The following is a 20257-nucleotide window of genomic DNA, read 5'->3' as shown; positions in this document are numbered from 1 at the left end:
ACTGGTCATAAGAAACTATTGTAGTGATACTTGCCGGTAGGGTTTGGTGGTCCACGTCGACTGCCGCCGGAGGCTCATCGGGTTGAACCGGAACATCTCCGGTCAGGGTCGACGTGGGAGGCCTCGCACTTGGCGATTCATAATATCCGAATATTTGGGTCTTGCTGGTGGAAGGTATAACGCTGATGTGCCGGAACTGGTCGTATGCCGTACTGTTGATTTTCGCAGAGTGTGGTAGATCCTTTGGCTTGTTGTACATCACGGCCGGACTGAAAGCTTGGTGTTCAACAGGTTGGAGAAAGACGTCCTGGATCACCTTGCTTTGCAGTCTCGCTTCCTCTTCCGGAAGTGAAGAGAGTACTACACTTTCGTCATCTTCAAACCGCTTCAATGATTGCTTGCCTGTTGCTGGCGTGGGATGAAGTCGTAGTTCGTGAGAGTAATTCGGGAAGGTTATGCTCTTGTCCATTATCGTTGCGGGGTCAGAAAAATCGGTAGTCAGAGTATTTCTTTGTGTCTTTCGAGGCATTATTCGTCGATGTCGATAGGTTTGTTGCTTGTACTCGCCGGTACTGAGATTCGTTTACCCTTATGTTTGTCGGTATCAGTTGGAGAAATGTCGTAATGCCTTTTTCCACTTCTGCTCCGGGTTTGGACGTCGTAGGAAGGTCTACTACTGCAGCGGCTACCAGGAGGTTTTCCAGGTGGAACAGTGGATTCTTTATCTTTGCGGGATAAGCGGTTTGGCTTCAACAAACTAGATTGCGAGGAGGCAGGCGTTACTACCGGGGAATCCATTGCAGACTGTAGAGTTGCATGTTGTTCATCTTGAGTAGCGGAGGGCAGATCTTTGGGTTTTGGTTTCAGAATTTTCTTCAACGACTCAATTTCCTTGACGAGAGTGGCGACTTGTTGTTGCAATGATGCGATAAGTTGGTCTTTCATCGCCAACTCCTGTTGAATTTGATCCTGAACAACATTTTTGAAACCTTCTGTCCTTGATTCAAGGCTGCAGATACGCTTAGCTTCTGCGTGTGAGATGCGACGATCGATTTTCAATCTGATTATTTTTTCCTCTTCCTTAAATTTTGGGCAATCGCGAGATGACACCGAATGTCCACCCTTGCAGTGTAAACACTTTGGATCATTTTCGCACTGTTCTCCATCTAGAATGTCGTGAGATGTTGAGCACCGTAGACAGATTCCTGTTTGTTGACAGAACTTCCGTGAGTGGCCATAGTGACCGCAGTGAAAACACATCATAGGAGATGGATAGTACTGTCGGAGTGGAATTCGGAGTAGACCGAAGTAGACATATTCCGGCAGTATAGTACCACTGATCGATAGGACTAGTAGCGGAGTATTTATGAGCTTCCCGTTAATTCGTTTCTTAATCCGGCGTACTGTGTGGACTCCTTGCGATTCCAGTTCTTTTTGTATTTTTTCTTCGTCAACGTTGATAGTGTCGGGTTCGAAAACTACTCCCTGCACAGTGTTGAGGGTGGGGTGGGCAATAATTTCGATATCGGAACCATCTGATAATTTGGTAATTTTCGTGAGCTTTTCGGCAATGCTTCTAGAGCTGGTCCGGAGTAAATACCGAGAACCCCTTCCTTCTCGGGTCGTCTCAATTGAACTAGCTTCCTTCACACCAATTACTTGTCGGATAGATGCGCCAACGACGAAAGGATTTGGCAGAGCTGCGTTTTGATTTCGTTCATTTTCACTAACGTTCGATTTATCTAGCTTACGGCGCAGAACAAACACCATAACTTGACCAATATCGTCTGATCCGAGCATCCATTGAGGCACATTGCTCCTACTGTGCTGTTCGAATATGCCACCCCGAGGGGCGGTTGCGCTACTGGCCATAAGGCCGTAGCTAGCTGGCGACTAACACTTAATAGCTTTCAGTTTAACGACACTGCACTTGAACGAAATAGATCCTAATGTGGATACAACCTATCACTCGGATTTTTATTGCGTTGTTGTCTATAGCGAATGTGAGACGGTGTAGGTACTTCGACAATGGCGACTCTAGTCGCGTGATATTAACACAATGTTTTTAATGTTATTTCACTATGTTGAGGCCAAAAATCACATAAACTTCACTTCTCCGGCATGTGATTTGGTGTTGGTTTCACTTAAATAAAGTATAACGATGAGTTTGTAGCTTATAACAGCAGAATTAGCAAAAATATAAACGGGAGCAATCCGCGCGTGCTCTTATACGAATGTATCCCGAATACGACTTTTCATTATGGGACAATTCGTCTAGGTGTTTTTTCCTTGTTTTACTGAACAAAAAGTGATTTCTTGTTAGTGCAGTTAGAAGATATAATGAAAACTGATATCAACTCAATTTTGACAAAAATGCAGATAAGACTGACTTGCGATTCACGGCAGTAAACTTCAGTCAATAATTTTCAGTAATTATCTTTTAGCATGATCTACAATTTCTCCATTCATAAGTGTTATAGAGAATTTGAAAAAAATAAACATAGCAAACCCGTAATTAGTTAGTTAAGTTTCGATGTTTTGTTAGGTTACTTTATCAGAATAAAAAATTCTTACCTTAAATGTGATTTGCTATAATTAACATATTATTTTGAAAAGTTACATTATCTGTTTATTTAATTGAAAAAAAAAATATAATGTCAAATTTGTACTTCTATTTCAACCGAAATGCTAGTTTTATTAAAAATTTGATAAATCCCGGGATCCCGGGATTTCCCGGGACAAGCATAGATTTTTATCCCGAATCCCGGGACGAGCAAAATGGTCGGGAAATGGACACTCTAGTTCCGGTGCCATTAGTGGACTACCTAAGCTATAAAACAACAGAAAGATTTCAACCTCTACTATATAGAAAAAAATATAAAAAGAGAGGTAAAACTAATTTTTTGACATAAAATCGCTTGAGCCACTATTTTTACACGCGTTACAGTAGTTGCGCTAGTGCTCCAGTAGTAGACGTTCGGGAATGGTACAAGGAATTTTAAACAAAATGGTAAATTTTTACATAGGTTTCAACATTTTTCCCTCGAAACAGCAACTAATATCTTTCGAATGGAGCATAAAGATCATCTCTGGGACTTTTCTTAATTTTTATACATCCGTTTTAAAAACTGGTTCCATCCGTTGATCCACTACTGGAACACGACGGCAACTATTGGTGCAAGAGAGAAATTTTTCGGCGTAAACTTAATTATTTATATGACTGTTTGATAGAATAAAAAGCTGAAATTTAGCAAATCTATTAAACTAGAGGCGATCTATCCACCAAAAATAACACATGTCGTTGACGTTGACATGTCGTTGAACACTGACGCTGCACGTTAAGAAAATTACATTTAGTTTGCAGAGTGATTCTGCACGTAAAGAAAAATCTATTCAGAGTGACGCCTACAATTAATACAATCATGCATATGAAGGAAATGCATGGAATATAATCGATTACGCGACAATTTGCCCAAAATCATGAAGGTGCTGTAATTTGACAAGATTTGTAGTGTAATTTTGCGATAAGCCTGGTATTCTCTTTATGTGTATGATTTTATGATGATGGTACAGCAAAGAATTTTCTGAGTGGTTTTCGGTCTTCGCCAACGCCAGTGATTGACGATTGTTTAATTTTAGCTTAAAATTTATGGAGAGATCTTGAGATTACAGTTATCAAATTAGGAACCCTAGAGTGTCCATTTCCCGACCATTTTGCTCGTCCCGGGATTCGGGATAAAAATCTATGCTTGTCCCGGGAAATCCCGGGATCCCGGGATTTATCAAATTTTTAATAAAACTAGCATTTCGGTTGAAATAGAAGTACAAATTTGACATTATATTTTTTTTTCAATTAAATAAACAGATAATGTAACTTTTCAAAATAATATGTTAATTATAGCAAATCACATTTAAGGTAAGAATTTTTTATTCTGATAAAGTAACCTAACAAAACATCGAAACTTAACTAACTAATTACGGGTTTGCTATGTTTATTTTTTTCAAATTCTCTATAACACTTATGAATGGAGAAATTGTAGATCATGCTAAAAGATAATTACTGAAAATTATTGACTGAAGTTTACTGCCGTGAATCGCAAGTCAGTCTTATCTGCATTTTTGTCAAAATTGAGTTGATATCAGTTTTCATTATATCTTCTAACTGCACTAACAAGAAATCACTTTTTGTTCAGTAAAACAAGGAAAAAACACCTAGACGAATTGTCCCATAATGAAAAGTAAACGCATGTCAGTCCCGCTGTAGATTTTCGCATCGTATAACACAAAAATGAATCGTTATTTGGTCATCTTTTTATTTTTCTTGGAAAAGTAACGAAGATAAAAGCAAATTATAAAAGTTTCATTGAGATTTCCATGTTCCAATCTTTTGGAACTTTTTTAATTATTTTCATGGAAAACGAGATTCTAGGTAGGTATTTACTGGAAAACGAGAACTTCTCAGTCAATTTTTTCAATGCCTGCTTTTTTGTAGATGGTACTGACTTGCGATTTGCGGCAGTTTACGTTTACTTTCAAATCTGTTATCTCAGCATAGGCTTATAAAAAAGGATAATGTTGAAAAGAAAAGCATTTAAACTTTGCAACTTGACAAATAAAAATATGTGTTTCTTACTTGGTAAATTGATCTTTTCATGAAAATAATTACTCGTTTATTCTCTTTTTTATTATGCTTTTCTACTTTATCAAATAAGGTTGATAGTGAGGAAAAATGTCATTGTTTTTCAGTGAAATTTAGTGGTTTTCATCAAATTATACGTACATTTCGGGAATCCCGAAATTCCCGGGATGTCGGAAATAAAATCCCGGGAACCGGGAAATCCCGAAATTTGTCAAATCCCGGGATTTTTTGTCCCGGGATGTCCCGGGATGGACACTCTAGGAACCACATATTTCCTAGACCAGTACTGAGGTTCTGGTGAAATTGCGGTAGAATTTTGATGCTCCCCGTGTGTTTTCTTAACAGCATATTGAATTCTGGAAATTCTAAGTGTTTCTGTGATACTTTCGTTATTTCGGTGGGGTTTCTGATAGTATCCTTGAAATTTCTAGAATTTAGAATGTAGAGATTTGTATGGGAGTTGTAGTGACTCCGTTAGTAGTTGTTAGAACTCAATGAGGATCTCCACTGAAACACCATGGTTCTCTTTGAAATTATTACAATTATTATCGGTTTCACAAAAAAAATCTTATTGAAATCTAAAAAATATTTAGCGACATTCAAAAGGTTTATGTTAAAGCCTTGCTTTGAAATTCCAATGGAACTGGAGATCAACGGAATCTTAAAGGTTATTACATTAATTACAAAGATTGATTTTCAGATTTACATATATTCACACAATAATTCGCAGGAATCGCATCGAAATCTCATAGATTCTTAAAGAAATGCCGTCTCAAAGATACGCACAGAATTCCAAGAGAATAATAACAGGAAACCTATTTCCACCCTAATTCTAGAGTTCTTACCAGATTTCTAATATTTCTGCAATATGCCTAGAATGGATTTTTAAATTCCAGAATTATAATTAAAAATCCGACATCCCTATCAAAATTCCAAAGTTCCTACAGGAATTCCGGATTTCCAAAGGAAATCTGAGAATCTGAGATGTCAGATTTTACACGTAAAATTCAGAATTACATAACAAATATCTGAATTCCTACGGACATCCCAAAATTCCTAGAAAATAACATAATTATCGTAATGTCAGAATTCACACGGATATTACAAATTGCTACAGCCGGTAGTCTTACCGAAATCTCAGAATTGGCGGGGTGAATGTTATTGTAATCTCAGAATTCCTAAGCAAAACTAAAATACCTTCCGAAATATCAAAACTCATATCGTTTTCCCATGATTTTTACTCAAAAGTAAATTATTCCATTCAATTCCGCAATCTCAAAGCATGTGTAGGAACCTCTGTAGCTAACTACTAGTAGCTTTGTAGTAAATACTACCTTTATTCATAGAAACGCGTTGTTTGTAGTATGTTCGAAAGGTGTAGAAAGGAAAATGACACAAACATGTTCCACACATAGCGTTTATAGCCGAGAATGTAGTAAACTCAACTGAACTACATTTTATTCATTCCACCCAATGAGTCATAAAGGTGAGCCAACTCATCCATGATTTTTTGACTGATGAGTTGTGTGATTGACCACTCACGTATGAAAAATATTAAGCGTGAGTTATGATAAATTGAGGATAAGGGAGAAAAATTCGCCTTATACTGAAAGTATTTTTGTCTGAAGAAGGTTTTGGCGGAAGATTTAAAAAAGTACGACAACATCCATAAGGAGTGTATCGAAAAGTAGTCGAAAACATTCAAAACAGGCTCAAACATATTGGGTTGAACCTACAAACAATTTTTTGATCAGAAATGCTTTACAATGTATTTAAAAATTATGATGCGGTGATACTGTTTCTATAAAGTGGCATTTTGTATAATAATTTTGCAAATTACTAACAGATGTCGATGAAAATCTTGCACACCTCTGAAAAAATTGATTTGATAATAAATGTGTTAAATTTTAAGAAAAAATGGTTTTTATTCATGCTAATATATTCTGTGCCATAACTCTCATGACATAGTTTAAACAATATATTGAAAAATACATTAAAAAGCATTTGAGAGCAAATACAAAATTCGAAAAAAGTTTAAAAATCGACCTCGTTTTTTGATTTTTTCTTTCTACACGTTAATGGTAATTTCGAACGATTGTAACGAATAAAAACATGTTTTTTGGTTGGAAAAGTTTCTTTGCATATTTATGAAGTAACGTAAGCAAAAAATGGAACTCTATATAATTACCGCTTTATATGACAGAGCTTCAAAAGTTGATTATACAAAAGTGACTTTCCAAAACCGACTTTATTCCAATAATTGAGCTTTCTTAGAGAAATAATTCATTTTTTTTAAATCCGTTTTACGTGCTGTGTGAAGTAAATATATTTTCCGATAGAATAAGCTTTTCATCCTATTTTGTTTGATATACATTTTGTTCAATACAAATCATCGAATCTTCAGAAGACACTTCAAAAACCTTTTAGTATATATATCAAGACTGCATATTATTCAATATGTTTTTAGTTGCTTCAATATTTGATGACACGATGAAGATTTGCGTGAAAAAAGCTTTTAAAAAAAAGAACTATGCTTTGAGATATACCGTTTTGAATGTTTGCGACTACTTTTCGATACACTCCTTAATGTCGAATTATTCAAAAGATGTTTTTAGTTATTTCAAAAAGAGAATATATATGTAAGTATATTCAATTTGTACAAAAACAGGCATAATGCCGACACTTGTAGATACGAAACATACATAGTTTGCTTGAAAATTATGTGAAATTACGGCTCTCTTGAAAAAATGTGTTATCATAAGCATAAAACGAGCTCACCAGTTGGTAATCCTTCCTCTAATGCACACGAATATAATATAAAACAGAAAGCCACAGTCTGGTCTAGTCTATTCTTGTTTAGTAAAGGATGCAAATTGTGGTGAAATTTAATGGTATAGTACTAAATTCGGCTTTCATTGACTTATAGGTATTTCACTTAACAGCTAGAACATTTATCGGCATACCAAACTCTCATCTTATCAATCGTTTCCAGAAGTACTTCAATGGCCGGATTTACATATCCGTGGGCCCGGCTAAAATCTTATGAAGGCCATTTATCTAATTTTTTTTGATGCGGTCGAATTGAAAAATATACACTGACACACGTCTTCGATTAACTGATCATTGGTAAACCTTTACATTTTAAAAGTAAACTGCCATTGGAATGTATAAAAAATCATGTTTACCGTATTTTTGCATGATATCATTGTGTTTTTAAAGCGATTTTACTGTTAGCTTAATTTTTAGAAAATTCTGAAAAAAAAGTTCAATGTTTCTGATAACAACTGGCATTTTAATGTCATGATCAATGGCAGCAAATTTTTTATAGAAATTCCCATCTAGCCAAACTTTAGCAAAGCATAATTAATTACCAGTTATAAAACAAAAAAAAAAAACGAAAACTTTGTTCTACATTCATAAATGAAGTTAGTTTTCTTCAGGTAGAATTAGTAGTAGTTTGTAGTCTAATTCAAGATCTTACAGTAAAAGAGCTTTATATAGCTGTGATGTACAGTGCACTATGGTCCAGGAATCAGTTTTACGCGGAAAGATGCATTTTGAGCTTTAGAATGAAACATTAGACAAAAACGGTCTTCTACAAAGTTGTTTGTGTTAGTAAGGTCGTTTGTTTGGTGTTATTGAAAATTAGGGTGGACCACTTTTTCATAGAAATTGTGTAACTAACTTTCTTATTTGTAGAAATTATATTACACATGCTTCAGCAAAGTAGTAGACCATTCAATTTCAAGCAACTTTGCCAAAAAAAGTTTTTTTGTATCTCTTAAATTGACCGATTTAGAGCTATTTTCCTAAAGGTAACATAGGGTGGTCCGAACAAAACTGGTTTGCTGGCTCTAGAGTTTTCAATTCAAATTTCTCATCAAAGTAGTCTATGAAACACTTTTAGAGCTCTAAAAAATGCGTAATTTGGTGAGTGAAGAAACTCGCTATCTCCTTCCGTTTGGGAGTTATTGTTGTTTTTCTCTCAAAAACATGCCTACTTTGATTGAGAATATCTCTGATTGGGGCAAACATAAATAATATCTTTTGACAGCATTCAAAAGACAAAATAAAATTGTATATTATATCAAAAAATTACAGATGTGTTATTTTTGTAACTCCTATAAAATGTCTTTAAAAACAAATATTTTTTATAACAAAAACTTTAATAACTTTTGAACTAAAATAGATATCATCAATCTTTTTGCATGAAACTTTGCGTTTTATTAAGTTTCAAAAGTCGTTCATAGACGACTTTGACGAGAAACTAATATTAAAAAAACTAGAGTTGAAAAACTTATTTTTGTTGGACCATCCTGCGATGATTAGGAAAAAATGCTCTAGATTGGACAAATTTCGAGCTACAGAAAAACTTTTTTTGGCAAAGTTGGTCAAAATTTCAAGTTCTACCGCTTTGCCTAAGAGTATATACCAGTATTTTTGCAAATAAAAAAGTTGAATATATGATTTGTGTGATATTGTGGGCCACTCTAGTTTTAAATGACACAGTATGAAAGCTTACATTTTAAGAAACAATTTTGTAGAAGATCATTTTTGTCTAAAATTTTATTTTCATGCTCAAAATGCAAAATAATGAAGAAATACATACCATTAAAATCTTCAAAATAGTTTTAGAGCCCTACCTTTCTTATTTCAGATTTCTCGTCAAAGCGGTCTATGAACGACTTTAAGAACTTAACAAAACGCAAATTTTCATGCAAAAATATTGATGATATGTATTTTAGTTCAAAAGTTATTAAAGTTTTTCTGCTTAAAATCCTTCGTTTTTCAGGGCATTTTATTAAAGTTACAAAAATAACACATCTGTAATTTTTTGATATAATATACAATTTTATTTTGTCTTTTCAATGCCGTCAAAAGATATTTTTTATGTTTGCCCCAATCAGAGATATTCACAATCAAAGTAGGCATGTTTTTGAGAGAAAAACAACAATAACTCACAAACGGAAGGAGATAGCGAGTTTCTTCACTCACCAAATTACGCATTTTTTAGAGCTGTAAAAGTGTTTCATAGACTACTTTGATGAGAAATTTGAATTGAAAACTCTAGAGCCAGAAAACCAGTTTTGTTCGGACCACCCTATGTTACCTTTAGGAAAATAGCTCTAAATCGGTCAATTTAAGAGATACAAAAAAACTTTTTTTGGCAAAGTTGCTTGAAATTGAATGGTCTACTACTTTGCTGAAGCATGTGTAATATAATTTCTACAAATAAGAAAGTTAGTTACACAATTTCTATGAAAAAGTGGTCCACCCTAATTTTCAATAACACCAAACAAACGACCTTACTAACACACACAACTTTGTAGAAGACCGTTTTTGTCTAATGTTTCATTCTAAAGCTCAAAATGCATCTTTCCGCGTAAAACTGATTCCTGGACCACTGTGCAGTGTGGGGGCCCGAAGCCCGGTTCTCCAATTCCTAGTATTTCTCCGTCACGTACAACGCTACAATCCCTAACGTAATCCTGTCGGAACCTAGTAGATGAAATAATCCCTAAAACGCCCCCTCGCACCCACCGGTCGTCCATCGACCCGGCTCCCGCCCACCACGATATCCAATCAATCTGTTTATCCATGTGACGTCACTTGTCCAAACATTTTCCACCCGGACGACATCATTCATCAACGAACCACATCTGTGTGCGGACCCAGAACTCTCTCTCTCTCTTTCTCTTCTCACTAACTCACACACTTTTAAGTCCAGTGATCCTTTGCGCCCCCAAAGGAGCACCATATCGCCCATCCCTGTCACGCAATGCCATCACCGAGTCCAACCAGCAGAACCTCGCTCAAGGTCGTTCCGTCCGTTCCGTCCGACCCCGAAAGTGGAGTGGATCGATGCCATCATCATCATCATAAAGTGGCCACCCAACCACCCAACCGGGTTCAGTCTCGCGCGGACAATCGAACAACTATGATGCAATCGTCGTCGTTGTCGGGTGCCCTTTGAGAAGGATTCTGATCTGATTGGTGAAAATTTGAATTCTGATTAGTGAAAATTCAAATCGAGTGAAATTTAGTGGGAAAATCTTGTGAAACCGTGAAGTGAGCCAAGTGGAAAGTTAAGTTGTCGAAAGAGGATTATTCCATTGGAACCCCCGGTTCGAAGAAGTCCAACGCTGAATTCGTCAAAAGTGGAGTTCAGAGGTGGGTTTTCAATCGAAAAATTACTCAATGCGAAACAACAGTGATTGACTCTATCATGGGAACGTGCCTGATGGCTTTCAACCAACACCGATTAAATCCTGTGGGACCGTTGAATGAATGGAATGTCCTTGACATGGGAATCCACCCCCGCGAAGTCATTGTCAACAGCGGCTTCATCATATGACATCTAGAGTTGTGACATCACCGATTTTGATACTACTACATAGTAGCAGTGACACAGAACATTACACGGTGTTCCTTAGACCGAGTTATCGTCAGAACAAACAAATCTCCATAAAAACAGTGCTTACCACTTGATTTCTATGACTAGACAGAATACCTGGTCAAAATATAAAAAAAAATCTAAAGGCCCATTTTTAAGTTACGCTTTTGTACTACCATTTGATTCCACTGAAGTTTTTATCCTTCGACAGATACCCATGATTTCGAATTCAACTGTAAGGCCGCCTTCTGTGTCACGTACTAGGATCGGCTTAAAGAAATCCATGGACCGATGCACGAGTTCATTATTTGACTTTTGAGCGGTGCCGTGTTATTTATGTGATGGTAACCAGTGGATTTGGCACCGCTCAAACGTCAAATTAGTGAACTCGTGCATCGGTCCATAGTATTCACACATTTTTCACTTCAACTTGAACCTAAATGGTATAGTACTAAATTCGGTTTTCATTTCAAGATTTATTATTAGGCTTGGTTCAAAAGTTGATACAAAGTAGGTATTCTCAACCTCTCTAGACGAATATTTATCTATATCATTGAAAATGAAATGGTTCTTGTATGTCACGAAATGGCGTTGTCCTGCCAGTTGGAAATAATTCTTCATTAAAATGCCGAACGTAGCACCGTGCACACATCACGTGGAGGAAAAGGTTTTATCGATTTTCCACGCCATTGTCTCCAATGGGGCGCGCTCCTTCGACAATCCGCTCCATCCGCGTGTTCCTCCGTGAGTGCAGTAGAGTAAGATGAGATTCAGGCTTTTGTGTGCGAGATGAATGAATGAATGAAATCGGGAGGCCCAAGGTGGGTGGGACCACAGAACGTAACCGATTCAGATTTTATCAATGAATCTGATGGCGAGAGAGGGGATTGTCACACAAGACGGGTGATGGTGGTGATGAGGGACGGGATGCTGTGAGTGTGGATGGAATTTCAAATTGAGCTAGACGCCCACGCTCGCCTGTGGGAAATACTCTGTTGTACTTATCTACGTGAAAGGCTACACTTGCTGGATGTGGAGTGCCACACGAGGATGGCACGGCGCCATATAAGGATGAAAGTGCATTTTCAGATTATTTTTAGAGTCGCTGATTGAAAACGGAAAGTTGTTTCCGAGGGGTTGATGGGAGAAGGAAGTTAGTTTTCGATGGCAGCAAAAGTTGATTTGAAAACATGTAATTTAATATTTTAATCACTTTGTTGGATGGAACAATCCATTCAGTTCACTATTAGGAACAATTACTAATTCGCTAGACAGGCGTGTTATAAACCTTTACAGTACTGGGTTCCGACATCGAAGTTTCAAAATTGTATAACTACGTAATCGAATTTTGATGAAATTTTCGACAAATGAGTAATAAAATTTTCGAATTCGGTGATGGTTGTGGACTTTGGTCCAAATTTGTTAGGGTACCTCGAGTAATTCGTAATGAAAATTATCAAGGGAATGTTGGAAACTTTTACGAAAACTTCAAAAATCATAGTTACATTGATTTACTTGACAGAATGTATAATCTGTGTCAATTTGGAGACTATTGTGGTCATTCTGGGTCACCGGATAACGGTTTCGGTAGGAACCTTAAAGTCGAACAGAAAAAAATCCGTTCTCGTATCCATGAACAGCAGACGTGAACTCGTCAACAAGAAAAAATATACCGTGAACTAGATCATGTTTTTGTGTAAACATGATGGTAGTTCATAGTGTATTTTTGACAGTTCACGTTTTCCAGAACGCTTTTTTAAGCGGGCACATTTCCAAAATATCATGCACTGGTAGCTTTGGATGGCTAAAAAATCATGATTTTCTACCCAGAATTAAATAAATGCCATGTCATGTCAATTTCATGAAATTATCGAAATAAAATATCATCATAAAATTTCCACATCTTTTGCACTTTGAAATACCCTAGGTATCCCAATAAGTTTGGGCCCTGAGAGGACTCATGGTGTTAACTTTTGCGTTAATGAGTCCTCTCATGGCGTAGTGGTAACGCGCCTCAACTAGAGATCGGGGAGTCGTGAGTTCGATTCTCACTGAGAAGACGTGTAACTTTTTCGCAAATCTTCACATCAATTTGTCCATCTAATCCAATTGCAAATTATATGTTATGTTTAGCTTTTCGGTAGTTGTTAAGCATCCACTCGGCTGGTTAGCCGTAAACCACGATTCATAATTAAAAACAAGTTTATTTATTTTGGCAAAAATTCAAAATTTTGAAAACCGTCCAAAATTTGTTTCTAGAAAAACTTATTATTGAAAATTTATTCATCATGAAACTTTGTCCCAAACATCCGTTTACTATCAAGATTCTATGGTAAAAATTTATAAATTTTAAGAATGGGGTTTTTGTGTAAGGCACCGTCCACAAATTTCGTACCGCTCTAGGGGGAGGGGAGGTGTGAGTAGGCTCAAGCGATACGGCTCATACAAAAGTTTGAAATGTTTCATACAAAAAGCGTTACGGACGGGGGGGAGGGAGTCAGAAAACTGCCAATTTTAGCGTGACGTTATAAATGGACGCTGCCTAACTTAAAATTTTAGTTTTATTTTTGATTTTTTCATTGAAAATAAATAAAATATTTTTTCGGTGTATATTTTTTTCTTAAACATAGTTCAAACGGTTCACGACATTTTCTTCAATTTTTTTTATTATTTTCTTGAACACAAATTATTGACTTCCCACTAACTGATCAATCTTATTACAAAGCCACTGGAACCTGCAAAGGATGTTCTTGCTAGTTATATTTTGCAGTGGATATTGTGGGCATCTAGCTATTTCAAATTATCCAGATCGAAAACTAACAATCCATTCAACCTTATTTAATGAATTAAATACCGTCGGACGGGGCTACTTTTGATTCCGGGGGCTACTTTGGACACTCACCTGTATTTATTGGCAGCGTAAATTTTGATCTGAGCAATTTTGTGTCTTCAGCACTTTTATCAACCAATGCATGCTCTACCACTAGGCATAATTTATTTTTGGAACAACATCAACAATAACAGGATTAACAAGAAAACATTCCAAAAAAGTCGAAATAAATATTCACAAGGTATAAAACATTGACTTAGCAAACATTGTTTGAATTTTTCCCATGTCGTGGAAAATTATTGGGAGCATCACGAAACTATAAAATCGTCATGTTTCATAAAAATCTTGTGATTTATTTTGCCAAAAATTGTTGTTTTATTAAAATAATTGATCAAAGGTCTTATAATAACGATTTTTATTTTATTATAATATTTTGGTTTGTATATTTTAAAACATAAAAAATAAACTAAATATTTGGAAAAGTAAATAGACATTAAACACACATATTTTAATACGTACCAATGACAAGTTCACAACATAATCTCTAGAAAAAATATTTTCCGTCATATTTAATGTGAATTTGCAGTACAAAACTATTGCATCCTTCTATTGCTAAAATAAACTACTTTGAGCCAGCTCTAAACTGCTAAGAAGCTCAAAGCATATTGAAAAGCAAACTTTTAATCTTTACGATCTTGCAAAACTTCATTTCATAGATTGCGTTTTTAATGAAAATTACTTTTTAGTTACAGGTATTAATGTGATCCTTCTACATATCGTTCATATAACAATAAGAATAGGAAATACAGTTTTTGTACATAACTCATTAATAATCATACAATACAATAAACATGCAATCGCGATATCTAGTAGTTACATCGTTCATTTATGTTAACATTAAAATCAGCAATTCGTAACTAATAGTTCCATTTAAGAGGAAGTTGAAAGTTTAAGTTTCATACTGCAATCTGAAAATAGTGAATAGCATGTTTCGCTGAAATTTGTTATACATGTGTCATTTTTTCGAGCTTTGCAATTTTCTAAATTATGATTATCAATGAAAAAACGTTCAATGACATCACAAAAGACGATAATCTATAAAATATGTTTGAAATTTATAAGGAAAAATCATTTCAAATTCAAAGTAGCCCCTTTTTTGTCTTGAAGGACACGCTTTTTTCGCTATTCAAGCATTTTTGTTATTCCTTGATGGATTTGCCTCATATTTTGCACTTTTGTTACGTACATATACTACTTAAATATATGCAAGAATTATCAATATCAATCCTTATTTGTAAGAGTTACAAATCCTCAAAGTTGAAGAATGTATAAATAATGTCAAAATAAGCCCCGTTTGACGGTAATTGAAAATTAAATAAACATGCATAGATGATTTTTTCTGCAGAAATGTTCCAGACAAAATCCTAAAAATATTCCCAAGAATTCGTAATGCAGTCCACAGAGCTCACGAATTAATCTTCAGACAAATCCTTGACGAAATGTCTGTGGATTGGTTTTATGAGGAGCCTGGAAAGATGTTCGCAGAATTCTCTGCCAGGAGCTCATATTCTGTTGAAATTTGGTTCGAAATTTATGAAAACTATTCAGAAAAATCTTCAAAGCAATTTTTCAATATCTAAGGAAGATTTCCTAGTATATTAATATTTTTATTGTCTCTATTAAAGAGACTTTCAGCCCCATTTCCTAGAATATTCCATAACAAATGTGAAATCACATCTAAAACTTTATTCGGGAAGGCTTTTTGAACAAATAATGGAAACATCTGGAGGAATGCTCGGATCATTCAAGTTTGAATTTCGTGATTTTTTTTTTTTTTTTGAAGTTATAAGATTAACTCTAGATTTTATTTTATTTTTTGGAAATGTTAGAAAAGAATTTTTGAAGCAATTCCTGGGATAATTTAAGGGCAAATCCATAAAAACAATAAGAAAATTTACCTGAAGGAATCATTAAAGTGTTTGGAGAAGTTATTTTTTGATAAATTATTGAAGAAATACATGACAATTCTACAGAAATTTAAAGTGGAATTTTCGTAGGAATTCTTCATAAAACTTATCCATAAATTCAATATTAAGGGTCAAAATAGGCATCTGACAGCACTTTTCTTTTAAAGATAAATGACTTTACGTCTGTATCTGATTTCAGTATATATTGCTGAAAAAGCAGCTATGCACTACACCATAGAGTACATGAGTTATCTTCCGACCGAGCATTTTTTCATGCTTACTGACAGTCAAAATTCTTCATAGAAACCTGAAGGTCGTAGACACAAAAGTCAATTTGAACAAATTGAGATGTAAAATTGTGAAAAATAATAGAATCGTTCTGGTGGGTTTCGATCCCACGACTCCAAATACGCTAGACTGGGCGCGTTAACCAAGTACGCCACAGAACGGGTAATGATTCTGCAGCGCAATCGGCCAACCTGAAACCAAAGTCTGAGGTTTTTTCAAAACACTGTCGGCTGGTTTAAGCCGTAATAGACATGACAACCTTAGTTGCGTAATTCTTTGTAGGCTATTCGGAAAATTAAGTTGGTAAGCACTCAACGTACTTTCTGCATGAAGTACACAATGCATTGAATGCCTTCTTCAATCGCTAATACACTATTGCCCTGGGCTTGGGTTCCTTTTTATTGCCCCATTCCAGGTAATGAAAAAGTGGACTCAGCAATGTCAACGAATCGTTGCCTCTTTTACATTGGACTCTTTTCATCGTTGTCTTCTGGTAAATCTTTTCTGATTTTTCACGTTATAGTTCTAGATAACCTTTTCCGTCGAGGTTCATCAACTATATAGCCAATGTCATAGGTTTTTAAACTTTTGAATGCGCGACCCACCTAGCCAGAAATGATCAATTGCACCATTTTTCATTATTTGCAGTACGCAGTTGAGATAGATCTTCATTTCATGGAGTTCTCTGTAGAACATTTCTTGACCTTTTCTGTTAAAGAAATTTTTAATTTTCTAGATCAAGAAATGACTTATGTAAAACTTGGTAAACCGCTTTTCAATATTTAACGATAGTTTTTCATCCTCTCTCAAAAAGGCAAAAATTTTAAAGACGTGCACCACTTTTAGAACAATCAGTTTAAAATGGTAAAGGGAAGACTTAAGATTTCCACAAATCACCTCCACGATTTCACTACCGATTAATTGCACAACAGTCAGAATCGACAATTTAGCAGGAAATAATGTTTTCTATATGCATTATTTCTATGCATTTCACTATAAGGAAATCAATAATTTGTTCAATATGTAGCAATATTTTTTAGTTAGGAAGGATAAGCCACTGCGTCCATAGGATTGAACTTTTGTGGCATATATAGCAATATACTTTTACTTTTCTTCGCTGAATAACTTCCTTAACATTGTTTGGTAACCTTGATTTTGTAATGATGATAGATTGTAACATCACTGCCACGTGAAACTACTGTATGTAAGCGGTAAATGCAGTCACATTGAAACAACACCAAAAGTTTCTAAAGTTGCATTGACACCATTAATAATATTGAATTATATGTGACTTCTACCACTTAGAACTAATTAAATCACAAAAATTATACCGATTAGTGAATTATAATAAATCATTTTGTATTTTGTATTTGTATTATACAAGGTGTTTAAATTGAACATAGGAAAACTGTAGATCTGATTTAAACCTACATTTAGTTGCTGAAGACAATGAGTCGATAACTTTAAAATCTGTGTGAATGACAGACAAAATTTGAGTTTTTCATGGTGTTTTTAAAGTGGATTTTCTCAAAGTAACGTCCTCACAGTTTTGCAGCAAAAGTTACCCTATGCATAGCCTTTGGAATGTCACTGAAAGAAAATTTTCATTGAAACAGCTCGATGTGCAGACTTCATAGTTTTCCATGAATTTTCTTTCTAGTCTTCTATGACTTTTCTTCAGACCATATTTACAAAAAACTGAAAAAGGCTCAAAAACTGATTCTTTGAGTCCACTGTAAGTTAAAATTTTCAGAACCATTCTGCTCTGCAAGCGTATTCATATGAGCGTTTTTGCATAATAGCGAAGCTAGTCTTCTACAATTTCTATCGCATTATCTAGAAGCACGCCTACGAAATAAATCCTATGGCAAATTAGCCATGAAATTGCTTAATCTATGTGATAGTATTTTGTATCTCTTCAAGGTATGAAACGGGTTATATGCGAATAACTGTAGGAAGTATCTAACTGAAATCTACCAACAGTAGTAATCCTTCAGCCTTGCTTAGCCGTGTGGTTGGCTGCCATGTTGAAGGTGTCTTGGTTCGATTCCCGGTCGGTCCACCATCTTTTCGTAATGGAAGTTGCTTTGACTTTCCTAGGCATATAGTATCATCGTACTTGCCACACGATAACGAATGCGAAAATTGCAACTTTGGCAAAGAAAGCTCTCAGTCAACAACTGTGGAAGGGATCTAAGGAACACTAAGCTGAGAAACAAGATCTGTTCCAGTGAGGACGTAATGCCAAGAAGAAGAAGATGAAGTAATCCTTCAGCAACCGCATCTCGGAAACGCCTAGCGTCTTCTCGTGACTCATGTGGGGTATTTTCCAACCATTACTTGCAAGACAAGCAAGCTCTTCAAATAACCGCTTTGAAGGTCGGAGGTTCGAGCACAATTATAATCCGCAGAAGCTACAAAAACATCAACTGAATTTCAGCTCTCGTTGGCAGGTGATTCGCAACTCAGATAATTCGTCATCTAATCAACCAAAACTGTCCGCACAATCCGCTAACAAGTGAAAGTTCCGTATCATACAAAACCCATCTGCTTGCTACCCACAGCGCTTTCAAGTGACGATCCATCCATCCCTCTCGCACATCGATGCCGTCATCGTTTTCGTCACAACCGCGCGACCCGGCTCAGAGTGCATTTGCGGAGGTTGGGTGCTCTTGTGAGCCCAAGTGCGCATGATCGTACAAAATGTTATGACATCATATCGGTAAACAACCCCCCCAGGAAATACAGCCTACAGGTTGGTCGGACATCGGGGATGGGGGGCATCATGCCAGACGGGGACGAATGAAAAATCGATTTCCCCTTTCCTCGCGCCACAAAGGTCATGAAGCAAAGTCAGTACCCAGGGCATAAGTAATGATGATAGCGTGTGCAATGTGCGTGCCTTGACGTCACGGAAATTTGAGAGCGGTTTGAACAGGCCTCTCTCTGCTACAGCGAAGGGATTCTAGTGGTTCCCAAATGAATTTGTAGTAAAATTGAACTTTCAAAGGACTTGCCAGAGCAATCACTTTTCAGCCAAAAGACATCTTAATTTGTCAACTAGAGGTCTTGGGCAATTCCCAGCCGTCGTCTGGAGTTAACCGATAACCGTTCCCTCCCACAGCGTTCAAAATCCAATCAACAAATCGCGCCCACTAACGACTTCATTTTCAAATGACTTCATCTCAGCTGAAGAACTTTGACAACCGCAGCCACACACTTAAATGTTGACCACAATGTTGCACTTAGCTGAATGCATTTTCCTGTGCATCCGAAATCTTTGAACTAGCCACCACGCAATGCTGATGCTACTGCTGTTTCTGCTGATGAATTATATCCTAATGAAGTTTTACGAGTTGCCTCAGCCTCAGCGTGCCGCTTTTTATCTGAACAAGTTTCTTCGAAAACCGCAATCACCGCGCGCTGACATGGCGTTTAGAACAAATGGGTGCTCCTAGGGAGGATGAGCGATGTAACTGCATTCGGCAACTATGTGTGAAGGCCATGGGTATAGCCAGGTAAGGGGCAGAAGATTTCGCTCCGGAAATTAAAAATACCAAAATACCGCTATTTACTAATTTAAGGGTTGCTGAATTTATTGTCGCTTTCGAAAATATCATAGCACGTCTAGCAGGTATTTGAGATTTTAACTGTTAAAAATGCAAAATATGACTATTTCAGCAAACTTGCATGTAAGTTTACCAGCTTGTATGACAATTTTTTTTTTTTTTGAGACTGTAAGCACATGTTTAATTGTGAAATTTCAACCAAATTTCTTTTCAAGATTTCTAGCTCAATTAAAAAAAAAACTTATAAATGTCATGATGGTTCGAATGCTATTCAAGTGAGAGACTTCCACTCCAAATATCATTACAATCGATTGAGATATGGAAAAGTTATGGCTATTTCTTGTTTTTCGACGTGAATACTGTAATTTTTGTTCAAATTTACGATGCATGGAAATAAATAGTGATAAAAAAAATTTCCATACTTTATGTAAGGGCGTTTTAGGCCTATCATGAGGATGCTTTTAGGTGTACCTATTAGATTTTGCATAGATGCTCAGCGAATCAGCTGGGCAAAAGTTCGACCCATGTATTAATTCACGGAAAAGTTTGGAAATTGCCTAAAATCCACAT

At 36.1% G+C, this 20257-nt stretch overlaps 1 protein-coding gene across 3 annotated transcripts in view; it reads left to right on the top strand.

Annotated features, from left to right (window-relative positions):
• Window positions 1-20257, top strand: part of LOC5577565 (probable nuclear hormone receptor HR38) — a 479889-nt gene that overhangs the window by 102783 nt on the left and 356849 nt on the right. Inside the window, exon 1 of one of the 3 annotated variants that reach the window (XM_021846268.1) lies at window positions 10717-10810. The exons of the other annotated variants lie outside the window; for them this stretch is intronic. The gene's annotated coding sequence lies outside the window, so the exon portion shown is untranslated. Of the gene's footprint in view, window positions 1-10716; window positions 10811-20257 lie in introns of those variants that run through there. 3 annotated transcript variants of the gene reach the window in all.

Source organism: Aedes aegypti, chromosome 2 (genome assembly GCF_002204515.2).
Source record: "Aedes aegypti strain LVP_AGWG chromosome 2, AaegL5.0 Primary Assembly, whole genome shotgun sequence".
NCBI lineage: Eukaryota > Metazoa > Arthropoda > Insecta > Diptera > Culicidae > Aedes > Aedes aegypti.
The sequence above is the reverse complement of the archived record's forward strand: the minus strand, read 5'-3'. Positions and strand labels throughout refer to the sequence as shown.